The following is a 14,628-nucleotide window of genomic DNA, read 5'->3' as shown; positions in this document are numbered from 1 at the left end:
CCTAAAGTGAAAGTCTCATTGCTTATGCAATGTGTCAAAACATTTGTGCATTATTAGGGGAAGTCAGGCATGCCAAAACTGTGCAAAACGTCCCTCTGTGCACCCCGTAGAGGTGGGACAGATGGCAACCCTCGTTCCCGGTCTTGTAAACTGCTTGTGACAGACGAGATGGCGCATACGCAGCTGAACTAGGGCATTGGCGCTCTTCAGATAGTAACGGACGCAGTCGCACGCATAATCATCAGTTGGATACCTACTATTAAAATCCTCTCAATACCATTCCATCTTTTTCCTAATTACTATGTTGTTGGAAATAACATGCCAATACTTACTTTCCCTTACCCATGATAATATAATAGAAAACACACATTCTTGCGTTAGATAATCCATCATCATGTTAAAGAAGGTGACCCGGAGTTGTTTTCTAATTCACTCGTTAATCACTGCCACAGCACAGCGTTGAGCACTTTTGCTCCCCCCCCCGGTAACAACTCTCCGGGCAGAGTCCATTACTGAGTAAACACAGAGCGAAACACAGTAGAAATGAGCAAAGAGGCTCAGCGGCGAACCCCCAGAGGTAAGATCAAATGGCGGGCTTGCTGATGATGAGGTATGTTTATGTCTGACACTCTATTAAGAGGAGTCTCTTCCCTGCTGGCTCATAATGAACATCTACCTTGTGAAGAGGCTGCTCATAAGCTTCTTCCTTAGATGAATCATTTTCATCAAAATGTACCCTAATTGGGCTCCACTCCGAGTTGAGGAAGAGCCACTGATGAAGAAAATGAGTTTTAGGCCAACTTGACAGTCACTGTCTTATTGCTATCTTGATAGGAGTTTATCTTTGCCACTGTTTCCTCCTTGATATTTTAATGAAAGCCAGTTGTCCTTGTGCGATGACATTCCAGGCCCGAGCTTATCGCCTCCTCTCTCTGTTCAATGTGAAGGCCTCCTCCAGATGTCCCCCCACTGTGGGAGGCACATGTGAGGAGCTCTCTGCTAAACACACACAAGTATTCCCTCCCATCACTTACGGGGGTGGCCCTCTCCGCTGACCTGTTACGAAACGTACACCAGAGATGAAGAACAAAAGTGTTCCTTCTGTCAAATTGGGAGTTAAATGTTGTAAACAAAAGGGGGCAGTGTGTTTGTGTGGTGTGCAGAAAATGAAAACATCTTGGAATGGAGAGTGGGTTCTTTTTTTTTTTTGGTAAATCACAGACAGTGTACCATCTGCACACGCCGGGGTGTATGCGCGACACAGGGCTACTGCTGTGAGGAACTATTGCATTGTTATTAAATGGCTGTTGCCTCACCGGCAGCCATATTAAAGCCTCAGATCTTGTGCCTGATGCAAGGCAACGGTGAGGAAAAAAATGTGAAGGGGAAGATAAATACCCCAGACCAGTCTGGCTTTCTGGACATGACATGTAGCAGAGATGGCACAGATTAGAAGATGGTTGTAAAACTTCTTGAAAAGGGCTCATCTATCCTTTCTCCTGCCTCTGTATTTGTCCACCACTTCTACTTGCTCAGTGTGTTCTGCACAGCATGAAAGCTTTTCTTAGAATCATATGTTAACTTAAAATACCTTTTACAAGTTCGTCTATTAATCTGCTGTATGAGGTGTCTCTAGTCATGGCTGAGAAGTCTAGATCCATTCCTGCCATAGCAATATGGCTTGTAATGCTCTGCTCCCCACGCTGAATATTGTACTAGTCAGTCATGATATGCCACTGTAGAGTAGGACTTGATTAGCTCCTCTTACCTTCCCTCATCTCATTCCTTCACACTCACAGCAGTAAAATGACTCCTTGGATCATTCAGGCTTCTAACGGTTTCTTGTTAGCTCTCCTTGTGCCAGAGGTTATTAAATGATTTGTCCCTTCTGGAATGCATGATTTCTAAATTGAGTCAGACAAATGTAAAGCTTGCTGTGTAAAACATACATTTACTTAGTTGTTCTTTCTGTGGGACCCAAATAAACTTTGGTCTTTATTGGGTTTGAAAAATAAAACTCAGCTCCCATTAGTCAAGAAGTACTACAAACGCAATTATCTTCTGGAATGACGATGGTAATCATTTTGACTAGTCAGACATTTGTATTACATTTGGATTATATAGAAAAGAGCTTAGAATATATGGCAGAACAGCTGAAACACATCAGGACGCTAAATTAATACTATTAATTGAGTGTCACCAAAACATTATAATCTAATTTGTTTTATTTAATAGAATATTAATCTTATCAGGCCTTTTTCAATTCATAGCAGCCTCTGTAACTGTCATTATTTCTACTTGTCATTTTTGTTTCCCTTGAATTTAATATGACTCTAGAGCTAGGTTTTAGTTGTAGAGAGCATTAAAAACCAAAAAGACAATAGTGAAATGACACTTGTCTTAAAAATAATAGAGTTAATTTGACTGCTATTGTCGTTTGAGGTAGTGGCATATGACCATTTAAAATCAGTCAAAATGTCTGTCTTTGTAGTTCTAGTGTTAAAAACCGTGGCCCTGATTTTATTAAAAGCATATTTTGCTATTTTTTTGTATTCGTTGGATTGTATAGCAAAATGGCATTGTTCAGTTAGAAGAAAAATATGTTTACATGGGTAACATCTGAGGGTTTTATTTTATCAAATTACACTCGTATTCATGTGAGTCCCCAAAAGGTCCTTAAAACTTTTGCAAATGTTCTTCAGTTCCATGATTATTTTTGAAGAACAATTGTTCCTCATTTTTCCTTCCAAATAGTTATATAGAGTGAAAGAGGATTTTCTGATCCTTCATTGAAATATATTGGGTCAGAGATGGGAGACAGTTTTGCAAAGAGATGGCACTCAATGAAACAAGACTCATTGGAGAAGCAAGAATGCGGTCACCCTACAAGACTTAATGGATTGGACCATGTGTATTACAATGTACATGCATCTAAAACTAGTCAAAATAGCCCTCATGTAGCATTCAGTCCCTATTTAGTGTATTTCCATGTTAAAGTTACACATTTTCTCAAACAGTTTGCTTTTTATCCATTTAGATGAAGCCTAATACAACAGTTGGATGTCATAGCAAACCAAGAAAATAGTGTTTACTTAACTTGAAATAAACTTCCTGCAGAATTGGAGCACTTGAAAGGGTCAAACGTGTTTTTCTGGTTTCCTCTATTCAGTCTTTGTTGGTCTAGTCTCTCATGTCTGAGGTGCTGGTAACATTTTTGTTATTTTCTCAGTTGGTGGTAAATGAGGTGCATAATGGCCATATTTGCTTAAAAGTGGTTAGTTTGGGTGTTTAGAGATTTCTTCACATTTAATTTGACTCATTTAATAATCAGGACCAAGAATTTATTCAAGTGTAAAAGTTGATGTGTTTATAGTTTGCTATAGTGTTATTTCTCTTGAACTGAAGCTCCTAGAGTCTAATTGTTACTCTTCATCTTTTTGCTGTCTCTCTTAGCATTGTGCTTAACCTCGTTGTGAGCTCGTCAGGACGATGGTTTTTGAGGAGGTTTTTAGCCTCCAATGCTTTCCTCTTGTCAATAATCTTTCTTGCTGTGGAAAGATGGGCTCTAAAGGGCTTGGAAACGGTCGTATAACCCTTTCCGGAATGATGGGGTGAAAGATTTGCTGATGATTGCCATTGTTGAGGCCCACTTGAATGCGTCATACCAACAAAAAAAAATCACCTTTTTCTGGAGTATGCAAACCCTATAGTTATTACTGTATCAAGTGCACCTTGTTGTTAGGTTACCTCCTTAATGTTGAGGATGTTATCAAGTCATTTATTTGCATTTTAAAAAAAATAAAAGATCAAGGCATTTTCTTTGTTTAGAAAGTACAAGAAAGTTTATGACTTTTTCTTCACTCCAGCTTTTGTTTTTAAGAGGGAATTGTATGAATGCCCATACATAGGAGGAGTTTGCCTGAACTCCTTACAAAAGTTTTTAAAGGGGGCCCGATTTTTGGAGGTTCCTCCTCATCTGAACCTGACATTTAGAAAGGTCTGCATTCAGGATTTGTTTGTTTCAACCTTAAGTAACAGCAGTACAATAGAAAAGGAGGAAAAACAGGAGGAGGATGAGGGGATGAAGGGAGAAGATGGCTCCTTTTTATTTAAATGTCACATCACTGATTTGAATGGTTGAGGTCTTTTCCTCCTTTCTTAAGCAATGACACGGGCATGCCTCACACTGAGGGAGAACACACACAACCATCTTTGATTCTTTGTGTGTTTCTCCGACTTACTGTTTGGCTCAGGCTCTGTTGTTGGCATAAGGCTTTAAGCCCTGTGAGGCTTTGCCAGCATCTTGACAGTAACCAGAAACCGTTTAGATCTTTGTTTTGTTTAGACTTTTACTTATGAACCAATAACAGAGTTTTTATTTAAATTTTAGGCACTTTTTGATTGCATATGCACCTATATTCACACTATGTTCAAATACTCTAATTGTCTCCATAGAATCCCTGACGATATAATTTTGGAGCTGTATTGATTTAGGAGTAAATAAGAACAACTGTGGACACCATTTAAAGAACCCTTATACATAAAACCTTTAGTGAATAGATTAAAACACCTCAGCTTGTTTTTTTCTTTTTAAGTTTTTACTTTTTAAATACAAAATTTGAAGTGCCTGAAATTGGCAGTAATTACGCGATAAATGTTTTTTTTCTCTTTAAAGATATTTTCCCGTTTTTGCCATCGTTTGTTCAATTCTTCTTTTTATTTTATAGAAAATCCCCCTATATTTGGGCGGTCTACTCTTTAAATAATGAAAATGAGGCAAATTCTGCTAGTGTAAGCAGAGCTTTTGTTCTAATGCAGGTATCGTCTATAAGCAAACAAATGCATTGGAATACAGGGGGTTGCTCCATCGATTAATTAAACAGTTATATAATCCATTACACTGAATTATGAATGTGCTAATGATGAGCCTGTGTTGAGTAATGAACCTTGGAGTCTGCCTGTGTGAAATATGGAAATGGAAACTGAGAGGACTGCCTGTGTTTGCAGATGTTCCTGTAATCACAGGATAAAAGACCAAGGAGGAGAAACGAGTGTGATCTCCCATCGATAGTGGCAGCAGCTCCATCGCTTTAAAGAAGACTCTGTTTTTGTAAAGCTTTCGTTGAGCATTTGAAGGTCTCCCGCTGATTAGTGCTGCACCAGGTAATAGCAACATTCATAATGGGAAAAGAAATCTTGTCGAATATTGACTAAAGCTGGAGTTTTTATGTTTTCTGCCAAACAAGCCGCTGTAGACCAATTATATGTTGTTGATATTTTTAAACAATAGAATCATAGTATATTTATGTGTATGTTATATATATTTTCACACTGTACTATATTAATTTATTAACGCAAACCTATTTTGGGTGAGGAATGGCCCATCTTATAAAAAATTTAAACTTAAATGAACAACAAAAAATGTTCTACCAATACCAGTCAGCTTTTAGTAAATAATAGATAAATAACAATAATAACTCCGCTTTAGGGCTGCACAAAATGAGGAAAACCTGCCACGAGCAATATTAGTGATCAATATTGCAATGACGATATGACTTGCGATTCATGAACTAATATCAAAACAAAAGACAACTAACACATCATTTTCATTTCACTGCAACTGTTTCATTGAAAAAAAGTAAACTTAACTTAAACCCAAATGACCCATGTCTATGTAGGAGGCGGGGTATCTAACATAAAAGGATTCCATTCGACTGGTAACGATGTGAAGGGCTCCCTTCGATTAGTCAAATCTGTAAAGATCTCTATCTGATTTGTTAAATATTTCAAGCTGCCTTTGTATTGTTTTAGCATGTTTGTAAACATTCATTGTAATAATTTATGGCAGTTTACATCGTCTTTTGCGATACCCGTATTGCAAAAGACGATATTGCGATACCGATACATTTGCGATTTATTGTGCAGACCTACTTAGCTTTATAAATAAAGAAAATGGGAGTAATTTCTATAACTTCTATCTTTTAGATTAAACAGTCTTGTGTCATTTTCAATTCAGAAATGTTTTACATTTACTTGTTTGGTATATTTTTAATTTTTACAAATATAGGACTTTTTTTTAAGTAAATAGGAAAAATAGCATTTTATTGCACCGTCAAACCTTATATTGGAGTATATCCAAGACAATTTCTTCAAAATTCATTTCAAGTTCATTGCAAAAACAAATAAAAAAGATTACAAACATCTCTTTGTAGTCTTGAGATAACTCTGTCAACAACTAATACAATATTAATGTTACAATAAAATACAGTATTACAAATTCTTGGTTGTTGGATAATTTTGGGGGGTTCTTATTTTTCTGCTGGCAAACAGTAAACCTTACAGACAGTTAAAAATAAATTTATTAACAAAAACACCTCTATCTTGAGTAAACGACAATCTATCAGACAGACTATCTGTTGGGGTCATCTTTTGTTTTGTATTCCATCAAAGATCTTTTATTATTACTTTTCTCTATAATATACCTTTTAGATCCCTTGGAGTCTTTTAGATCAAAATATTAATCCAGAAGTGATTCCACTCCATTTTATAATCTACAAAGAGATCTAATTGGAATAAAATGTAGACTCCCAGTTAAGTAAAAAGTGAATAAAACATCGACAAGTGGACATGTGTTGATCATATTTTTTCTAATTGGAAGATGCCACTGCAGGTGGTGCAGTTCATTTTAGAGACAGACAGGATGCCCAAACTGCAAAGTGTGCTTTTCAGAATCCCCCATAATGAGTCAGTCTAATTGGTTGGGTTGGATCCTGCCAATTATCTTACTGATATGTTGTCTTATAGTATTTATCCATTCAATGCTTGACAAGTGGTCCCATTTGTTTTAAATTATGTATCAGTTGTGTGTGTTTTTTTTACGTTGAGCATTTTGCATAACCAATACTGACTAAAGGCTGTAAGAGAATGGTTCAAAGCATTCTTGATTCTTGGGCCTAATTCCTATGGGTCTTTTTGAGTCTGAGAAAATCAGAGCTTTGTGGTACATTCTTTAAGTGATTAGTTGGGTCAACCAATAGGCTATAATAAGTAAGTAGCCAGTTAGAATCTGTCTTAGTGAGTGAAGTTCTTTTCAAAGAAATCCTGGAATCATGTACCAACATAAGAGAGTGGGTTTTTACCCATTCAACCATACTAACAGATTGCTTGAGTTTTTCGTTGTCATGTCTTTTTTATTGGTGAGGAAAAGGCTTTTATCTGTGGGCTGGCATGGTTTTTAAATCTCATTGACAAATGTGAACATGATTTGACTTTGCTACAAACATTTCACTAGTTTAGTGAGCAAAAATTGTCACTGGAGGGCTAATAATGTGGGAGTTCCACTCATGAAAAAAAAAATCTCTCTTTGTCTAGTGTATTATAAGTTATAAGTTACCTTTACATCTTTTGGCTTCGTCACAATAGTTCTTACTTGCAGATGTATGAATTGGGTTCATTCAAGTTACAGCTTTTTTTTTCTTTGTGTGGGTGTGTCTGTGTGAAGCCTGTTTTTGAAATATTCAAGCTAATGTTACAAAGAATTTCTTATTGACCCTGAGCTTTCTTTCTCTTGCTAAATCAGAGGTGAGCGTCATTGTTTCAAACAAAAAAAGCCACAGGATCAAGTACTTTTGCGTATTGAAAGAACTTTTTAACTATCCTAAAGTTTGCCTTGAGTTGAGGTTTTCTGGAGTATTTTTCAGTGAGGTTGTGTTTCTGAATGCTGAACCGAAATGAATGATTTGTGTGGTCAGGGTTACTCGCGCACTGATGTCTGCAAGTATGGCGCAACGTTGGTTTTGTAGTGGGTCTCTGGGCCACCACTTTTGCCTAGTTCTGTTACATTAATCTCCACTAATGCCTGGACTTGGTTCTGTTGGAGACCTAATGACCTCATTGGTAGCTGAACCACCCAGGAAATGTTGGGTAGTTTGTCTCCTTGGAATGCGACCATGCTCTGGAATAGATTGCAAAGTCTCAGGTGTTTGATCAGGCATTCTCTGATTTAAGGAAGACTGGGAGTAGCAATCTATGGAGGCTTGAGCATTGAAGACGATGTTGCGGTGGTGGCTTTGTGTGTGGCACAATCATCACTATCATCAACCCAAATGTCCACAGGCACAAATGCAGAGGAATCTGTTTATTTTGATTACTGTGAGCCCAAGATACAAAACATGATGATGGTTTTGAATGATAAAGCAGATGCCTTTCCCTTCCTGTCTGCGTGCTGCTGTGTAATTAACCTGCTGAGGCTCTAAACCAATGCCTCCTTAAAGGCTTAATTAACCTATGCCTAAGTGGGGGGCCATTGTCCTCTGGCTCAGATGACCTGTGCACAACACCTCATATCTTCTACCCTCATAGAGCAGAGACACAAACTCGTTAACGTTTACTGAAATAGTCATAAATACTGTATTTATTTGTCACTGTGGTGAGGTGTTGGTTTAAAATAAATTCTGTTTTTTGCAGTTTGGGAAACACAAAACCTGTAAGTGTACACTAGCAGGAAAATTGTAAACAGTTGATATCAGCCTATGTAAATATTTGTCTGATAGTTGTATTATTTTTTTATTTTTATCAAAACGTAAAAGAAAAAGAAAAAGTATTTACACAGAGAATACAGTCCTTCCTCTGTTTCCTTAACCCCTGTGCTGTCTTATGGGGTCCAGATGACCCAAGCCTTATATTGATGTGTTATCCATCCCATGACAAATGTGGATGAAGGTGGACAGGATTTCATGTCTGCCATGGACACCAGTGAAAATCAAAAATTAATAATAAAAAAAAAAGTTGTCAGGGACACCCAAAATGTCAAAGTGTTGCAGAGAGGTTCTTAACCATGCGTCAATTTGTGACTACTTGGGAATGAGAGTGTGTGGGATTTCCTGGAGAAAGGGGGGCAACATGCAAATTCCACACAGAAAGGACCCCACTGGGATCTAAACCAGGCTCTTCTACCAGTGAGGTGAGAGAGCTTATAACTACATCACTGTGCAACCCTTGATTATAACTTTTTTAGCTTTATTACAAGTCCACAAAGAAGCATTTGCTCAAGTATAAAGCTATGAAAACCCTTGAGCAGATACATTTTCTATCATTGCAGTTCATTTTAGGTTGATTTTTTTCAATATTAAATGTTTTTAAAGGTTCTATTTTCGCTTCATTTGGTGTAATTAGTTAAGGAGCTCTTTAAGTTCACTTCTCAAACTTTCTGTTAAAAAAAAATTAAGTGCACAAGTTGGTTGAGCAGGTGTTGGTCTTTATTTATGTCATCTCCTGAATGCAGCACCAGCTTGGCCTGCTTTCTGCCTGGCCAGCTGGACCCTGCAGCTCATGTGGGCTGATCCTTTCTTGTCTCTTCAATTCATTTCCTTCATCTATTACTCCCTCTTTGTCCTCTGTGCGTGATGCTCAGTCCCTTAGGTGTCTTTGCAGTTGTGGAACAGAGCAGTCAAACCTTGTAGAGATGTGAAGCATCCCAGGTGAGTCAGAAAGAGGGTCACAGCACATCCAGTGAAGCTGACAGGACCTCCCAGCATGGACTCGCATGCACAGTTTCGCACACTTCCATACACATGTGGGGCAGGAAGTTAAAGAAAGAAATGGCAACCGTTATCTTACATCGCGGCAGGGCTCTTTTCACGGACTTCTCTTTTTAGAAGCTGATCTGTTACTCAAACACACTTCCATATTAGACTTTACACTTTTAGCATTATCTAGTGTTTGAGGTCAGTTGTCACACTCGTTTGACAAACTTTCTTTTACATAAAAAAACAGACATTTGAGGTGGGCGTCTGTCTGGGGACAGCATGTCAGCTTCATTTTACAGCTGTTGGTTCTCATTGTTACAATGGCAGGGAATTCTCCAGGTACGCACTCACAAGGAGAATAAAAACTCAGCAAGCTGAGGTTACAACGGCACGTTCTTTTTGTGCAGGTTTTCCTAAAAATGTTCCGTTTTGATATTGAGCCTCTTTGAAAGCGACACACTGAAAGACAGGAAGTTAATAACGGGGAATACCTCCAGCGCTCATGAGTCCTTTCAGCGTGTCAGCACTGAGAAAATGAAATCCTTCTCAAAATAAAGCACACTTAAACATTATTTTTGCTCCTCAGTAAAACACGAGGAAAATAGGTCGATTTTAAAGGAGTCAAGGTTAAGTTAATTTTTTGAGTTTTTGCTTGCAGTTATTACAAGTATAGGCTGTCAAACTGGAGGAATATCTGGATTTGATATGAAATAACAGAGCTCAGCTTTGCATTTGCTCTGCTCACTCCGGCTCTGCATTTACAGAACACACTGTGCCGCATGCAGAATACCTGAGTCATGATAAACACATCAGCATTCATGTTTTTTTAAACCTACCATCTCCAATCTTCACATTATGCTGAGGGAGAGGTGGATATGTTTTCATATCCAAGGTCAGATCACTGTTGTCTACAATCGTTGCATAAATATTAGATACATTTGTTGGTAGGTATAGAAAGAAGTGACCAAGTTAGTTAGACTACTAATAGGTAAAGACAAAAGGGATTTTCAGACTGGAAAAGTATGTTGGTTCTGACCGAGTCTGCTTAATTTTGAGTCCTCAACCTTATGCTTAGTTTGTATTCAGACCAGCTTTAAATCGGACTTTTATGTTTTAAACCAAAGCTTGTAAACAAAACCACATGACTAAAGATCTCTTCAGTTATTGGCGAGGAGTTACAAGGGCGGGGCAAGGCAAAGAAAGAATGAATAATGGAAGTCCTATGCAATCCTTGTAGGGATAGTTCACTTATTCAAATTTTATATTTTGCTGACTAATTTTTAATGTCTGTATCAACGTCAGATACAACGCTTTTGACTTACTACTTTGTTAAGGCGGAGGCATGCTGCAAGGCAGTCACTGAGAAGATGACGGCTAAGAAGGTATGCTGATAAGTGTCAGAACAATTTGCATCACTTTAAAAACTGTTTTAAAGAGCCTGCATTCATCCGATCACATTTCAATGAGTTGCTGTGTCTCATGGTCGCTCTGCTACTGTGTTTAATATGGACACGGTGGCCATTTTGGTGCAGTTGTTCCACTCCGAGCACGGAGCCTATTCAGACTAGGGAAACTCAAAACAAAACGGAGCTCAGTCCAACTGGAAATTAACCAAAACCACCTCAAAAGACTGGAAATTTGTTCTGGATTACCTGGGAAAACAAACCCCAGTAGGGGTGTAAGAAAATATCAATTCAGTATCGCAATACTGTATTTGGCGATACTTGTATTGATTTAAAATACTACTAAGGCGATATTTAAATAATTATTCTAAAGCAAACATGTAGTTCAGTCTTATGTTTGTTTTCCACTTAAATATTTTCTGAATTACCAAAAGAAAAGCACCATTAATGTGCTTGGGTTCTTGTTTATGAAATACAATTGCAGTCCTTTATGTTCTGATCATAAAATAACGTGTATTTTACAATTTTACTCTTGTGAAAAATGTATTAATATTCAGATAATTCTTAAGTCATCAATTAAAAAGATAGTGAAATATTGTCTGGTACTGTCCTGGGATATGTCAAGATTTGTATTGTATCATGACACGTGTATCGCAATACGCATCATATCGCCAGACTCTTGCCAATACACACCTCTAATATCCAGCATGAATACACCCTGAAATTATCTGAAAAATGTGGTTTGAAATGTTACTATGTTAGACCATGATTGTGTGAAGCTGAATCTTCCGTAGTTGGGCTTCTTCCAATCCTGTAGTAAGCATTGTTTTCCAATTTTTTGAGTCGTTTGTTCCTCTGCTGTCTGTCTTGACGATGCAGATTTTTGCCAAGTATTACACAAGAGTGATGTCAAATTTGGTTAAACAGTGCCAAACAGCTAACGAGTATGTTAGAATCCCATTTCCCAGTAAACCAATCTAGAAAAAAAACAAACAAATGTTCAGACATTTGTTTGCTGTTTGAATACATATTTATGGAAGTAGATGTTGTGTGTGATGGATATGTCACCCTCTGAAGTCTATGAGGGGGTGTAGATCCTTCCTTCCTGTGGCCAATAAGATGTAATTGCAGTCTGTAGTGGGGTTCATTATGCCATTATCTGCTTCATGCTTCAGTCCATTTGCGGGGCAGGGAGTGTGACGGGGCCCTTTCATAGGGTCACCCCCTGCTGGAGGCCGGTCAGCTGAGGTGAGCGCATTTGAGTCCTATTCTCATACCGCGTGGATTTATTTCATGATTTATTTGCACCGAATATATGCTTTACTCAGTGTGGTCTCTTGCAGATATAGAGATTGATTCACTGTTTGTTCTGCAGCAAAGTAATAAAAAAGACTAAACATACTTTGTAAACATAGCTTTCCAAACAGCCTAAATCATGTCTAATGAGGTTTTAGTCTGTCATGTAAAGATGCATACGGAGTCACGGCTTCATGATATTCAGCCACCGCTTCGTCTGGTGTGTTTTTTTGGGGGAGGAGGTTAATCCATCAGAAAAGAATGTTCTTGCATAGCCAAACTGAATTCCCAAGTCCTTCCCCACTCAGTCATGCCCAGAAGAGTGCAGCCAGCTTATTAAAAGCAGCCTGGAGAGGTGGGAGGCGGGACTTTAGAAGGATGCAGAGAAGAAGGGCAAAAGATGAGCGCTAAGACAGAGACAGACAGGAGTGAGGGTTTCCACTCTTTTTTCCCCCCAAATAAATGATTAGCTAAATACATCCCCCATGCCTGTCCAATTCCAAAGACTGCCTTGCTTTGATCTGCAGGGCTTTTTGAAATGATCTGAGGATTGAGACTGAGAGGGAGGGGTGTGCTTAAGTTGGAGGGGAGCTGTCTGAAAGGTGTGTTTCTGAGGACCTTGCAGCTGTCGTGCAGCAGCAACTGCATAAAGTAAGCCGGTTGAAGACCTTTCTGTGGAATTGCCCGAGGATAGGTGTGTTTCTTCAAGTCTCCGAAGATCCGCTGAGGAGCAGATGTCCCTTTTAAAGAGTAAATTCAGGCTTTGCTTTCCACTGCAGAAAGTAGTACTGCTAGTACTTTCTGAACATTTTCTCCTCTGTGCTTTTGGAGCTGGTCCATCCTGCTCACTTAAAAGAATTGAAAAAAATCATATTTTTTTGGAAAAACTGTTAGAATACAAAACTCTATTTCAATTTTCACAGATTAGGCCTTTTAGCAGCAGAGATGTTGCTGATCACTCCCTAAATAACATATGTTCTTTGACCTAAAGTAATTTTCACGAGCAATGTAAATCAGCAGCACATCATTAATGTAAAGTGTTGCATTGCATATCAATTCAAGGCTGTTCTTCACCCCTTTGAAATCTGCTGGAATTACTTAAATTGCGTACAAGAGTCATGGTTGTTAAAAGAGTGTCAACATCGGAGGTAAAGTTCCAGTGTTAAGGGGTTAATATATTTGGTCCATCCTACAATTGAAGATGGTCACAAGTGCCTCTTTTTTATCCCCTGCTGGAAGGATGTTTGCTGAGATAAATGGCCTGTAATGATCTCATTTTGTGGGAATAATTAGAACAGGTCAAAATGGTAAATGGGAGTACTTCAATTCTTTTGATATCTCTTATCATATGATACTGATGAAAGGATATGGGGGATTTTAATGCTGCCACCAGCATTTAAAGCAGTGTTTTATGTAATACCTCATGTTTGTTCTATCTTTCTTTTATCACTGAAGTGAAACATATTGTAATATCCTAAAGAGTCAGTTTTATTTTCCTTAAAAGTTTGCAAAAAAAAAAAAAATAGATGTACAACTATTATCAAACATGGGACATTAGGAATTCTTATTTTGTTTTTACCTTTTATATAAAAAAAAACTTTCTTGAACTAGTTTTTTGTTAAGTGTCTGGTAATTAATAGAAACCTGGTGCTGAATCTCTAATGTCGTCCCAAATCTAAATAATAATAGTAATATAAAAAGGATATGAGGACTTGTTTTCATCTACAGCCAATCCCGTTCTATTCAACTTCTTTTATCGTTTGTGGTGATTGGCTACCTATAGTGTAAAGAATAGCAATGCAAAAGGAGGATCTGTAAATACGGTTGATCTCATTTTCACTCAACTATGTGAAAGGTAAGCCCTTGTCTACTATTCCAAATCTCTCTCGACACAATGAGGTCAATTTTTAAACGGTCCAATAACTTTTATAAAATTGTTAGCTGCATGGCTTTAAAAATCTATTCATTTTTATTCTATTGATTTAAAAACATTTTATTTCTTTGGTAAATTCATATCCGTTAATATCTATGAATTGGTTCACCATAATAAAATGTCTTTCATTGGCTTTTCTGGGCATAAAAACGATTTTCTGTTAGTTTTCAATGGAAAGACGTATAAATGTATTAATGTAAGTTCAATGTTTTTCAGTTTAATTCAGTTTTTAATGTCTAAATGGAATTGGTATCAGAATATAAAAATGACAGATGAATGGGTTTCTTAAAATCAATGTGTATTAAATTCTAAACCAGATTGTAGTAGTCGGGTATTGATATTTAGCTTGAACTGCTATTGGTTTTGTTTATTTACTTTGACCTCTTTTTCCACTTCATCTATAAAGTTTTTCAAGGATTTTTTTATTTTTATTGGTGAGGGATCACACATCACCATAAGTGTGTGTGTG

At 37.6% G+C, this 14,628-nt stretch overlaps 1 protein-coding gene across 2 annotated transcripts in view; it reads left to right on the top strand.

The window, feature by feature from the left end:
* Positions 1 to 14,628, top strand: part of LOC112153958 (C-terminal-binding protein 2) — a 100,983-nt gene that overhangs the window by 8,121 nt on the left and 78,234 nt on the right. The window contains exon 2 of one of the 2 annotated variants that reach the window (XM_024284448.2): positions 5,008 to 5,163. The exons of the other annotated variant lie outside the window; for it this stretch is intronic. The gene's annotated coding sequence lies outside the window, so the exon portion shown is untranslated. The remainder of the gene's footprint in view (positions 1 to 5,007; positions 5,164 to 14,628) is intronic. 2 annotated transcript variants of the gene reach the window in all.

Source organism: Oryzias melastigma, linkage group LG19 (genome assembly GCF_002922805.2).
Source record: "Oryzias melastigma strain HK-1 linkage group LG19, ASM292280v2, whole genome shotgun sequence".
In the NCBI taxonomy this organism is placed as follows: domain Eukaryota; kingdom Metazoa; phylum Chordata; class Actinopteri; order Beloniformes; family Adrianichthyidae; genus Oryzias; species Oryzias melastigma.
This window is presented reverse-complemented; position numbering and strand designations above follow the sequence as displayed.